The sequence below is a fragment of the Lissotriton helveticus genome, chromosome 12 (assembly GCF_964261635.1).
Source record: "Lissotriton helveticus chromosome 12, aLisHel1.1, whole genome shotgun sequence".
NCBI lineage: Eukaryota > Metazoa > Chordata > Amphibia > Caudata > Salamandridae > Lissotriton > Lissotriton helveticus.
In genome coordinates, this window is record NC_136073.1 from 57,243,140 (window position 1) to 57,245,638 (window position 2,499).

At 37.2% G+C, this 2,499-nt stretch overlaps 1 long non-coding RNA gene across 1 annotated transcript; it reads right to left on the bottom strand.

Moving 5' to 3' along the window:
- Nucleotides 1-560: 560 nt before the first annotated feature.
- LOC144799150 (uncharacterized) lies at nt 561-1,707 on the bottom strand. Its single transcript, XR_013603764.1, has 3 exons — nt 1,566-1,707; nt 1,356-1,460; nt 561-994 (listed from the first exon to the last, which is right to left on the bottom strand). It is a non-coding gene; the product is annotated as an uncharacterized LOC144799150 (long non-coding RNA).
- Nucleotides 1,708-2,499: the final 792 nt, after the last annotated feature.

The window sequence follows — 2,499 nt, forward strand, 5'->3', positions numbered from 1 at the left end:
CGAGTCCGTGGATATTTTGGGCTCAAGACCCTGCCGCGTTGGGAATTGAACCCTGGTCCCGGGTCTGACCTCTGCTTCAGGGTCTACCTCCTCTAACCAGTGAGCCACACTTCTCCACAGGATAAGACGAACACAAGCCGTCTTCCATTCAGATGGAATGGAGCCAGTTTCCACCGAACAATTAAAGATCTCTAGGAGCAATACAGAAGATCTCTAGGAGCAATACAGAATGAAGTTCAGAGATACACAAAAAGCACAAACCCAGGACTATTTAGACTTTGTGGATAGTGCCATTAAGGCTCTGGAAGGTTGCCTCCTTGACAGCAAAGCAAACATTTACAAAATGATGCCTATGGTAACAATTCTAAGGACCTTTTTTAAGATAGGTACCACTAGTTAACTGTTTTAGGTTTAGAAAACCTACTTCATGGATTAATCAAAATATCACTCTATCTTGCTTCATCCGTTTACTATCTAATCAATAATTGAAATAAAGCAAATCTTGGTTTCAAAACTTGTTTTAGTAAACCAATTTTTTTTGTTGAAAAATACATTTATGATTTTTCATTTTCTTTTCTACATTTTTTACATTTACATTTTATCACAGTATGTATACATTTAGATCATTCTTTGAACATATATACATTTCTATACAATATACACAATATCTACAACCGTAAATGTAAATAAAGATAATATGGCAATTTATCTCATGAACCCGGTATTAGGTTCTAGTGCCCAATTATTTATAAACAAGGAAAAATATGGCACATGATTATACAGCCTTATTCCTTAATCTTGGTCATCACGGTGCTTTAAACAAAAAAGCCTTGGAAGAAACACCATTTATACTTCCTTTTCAAATTAAGGCTTTTAAAAGAAAACCTTTTAGTCAGTTCAATATTTCAGTGATGCCAATATACACAAAAGTCGACGCGTTTCAGCCTGTATTTCTTAAGGCCTCCTCAGGACTTGGGCAGCAAAGCAATATTTTCTACAAAAGATACCAAAAATACCTTATATTACATTTGTACATATTTACAGAGCTACATATCACGATATACAACACCAACTCATTATTAAACCATCCTGCCATATAATTAGACCAAGCCCTAGAAGTATAGAGGCAACAAGCAGTGTGCAAAGAACACCCAAAGAGTGCAACGTGCTGTTATTCAAAAGGATGGAATAACACCATTCAAAACAAACCACTTATATTACCAGTCAATTAAACTAAAGAATCAAAAAATCAGATAAATTAACTCAGTGAACGGAAAAAGAATTAAACCCCACTTAACTGCAATGTGTACATCGTGTTAGAAGCACCCCTCTAACTAATACCACCTAGTAAATACCTCCAAAAATGTCAATGTAGCTCCAAATGCTACACCGGACCAGCAGCGCAGCCTGCCCAGCCGGGCTCGGCTGCTGTTCGAATATTAAAACCACAACTCGAGTCTCTGGGAATACAAAACCAGACAAAAGCCCCCTTTGTATAATCACTCATTTACTACTCACAATGGATAACGGACTACATATCAACGGTGTTTGTAAGGGTAACTAACCTTGCTGTGGTAACAAATGCCCGGTAAGTAAAACTGAAAAGATCTCTTATGTAGACTCCTCCAAGGTGCTCTGGCAAAACGCTCGGCGAACTTCTCTTTGGGTTCTGTTGATTGATACTGAATAAAACAAACCCGGCTCTGAGTCCTTAAACACGCTATACTTCCGGGGTCGCGTGCGCAATGGAACCAGGCTCGACATGGAAGATGGGGATTGCCGTAATAGAAAACTGACATCTAACTCACCTGGACTCATTCTATAATCGAAAGGGTGAACAGACTATCGACCCTAACTAAATACACCCCAACAAGTATAAAGGGGGACCCTAACAACAGAGATTTCCAAATCAAATCGCTACATAAAATAACCATAATCATGAAATCAAATAAAACAAGATAAATAAATACAAATTAAGCATGCTAAACATACTTTTCAAAAAGGGGCACCAACCATTTATTCAATATAGTACCTTATATCCCCGTGAATTGCCTCACCTCATACATTCTAATAATTTGTCAGAACACAGATTATACATTTGTAGAAACAAAATTTCATTAGAATAGTAGTGCCCAGATCTCATCCCTGTCATTTAAACCTGTCTTTGACGTCTGGTATTTCTTTATCATCATAGCCTCTAGATGATTGAGTTTAATTTCAGTCTCTCCCTTGTTCAAATTAATGACACTACATAGTACTGTCCAATGTATGTCTTTAGCTGAATGATTATATGCTTGATAGTGACTCACCAAATGGGCCCCTGTGGTTTTGCACTTAATCCTGGATTTATGCTGCAGGACACGAGTTTTAACTGTTTGGGTCGTTTGACCTATATAAAACTTGTCGCAAGGACATTTTATACAGTATATTACATTTTTCGAATTACAATTTGTAAATGATCTCTGTGAATGAGTGATCCCATTTATCACCACATTTTTG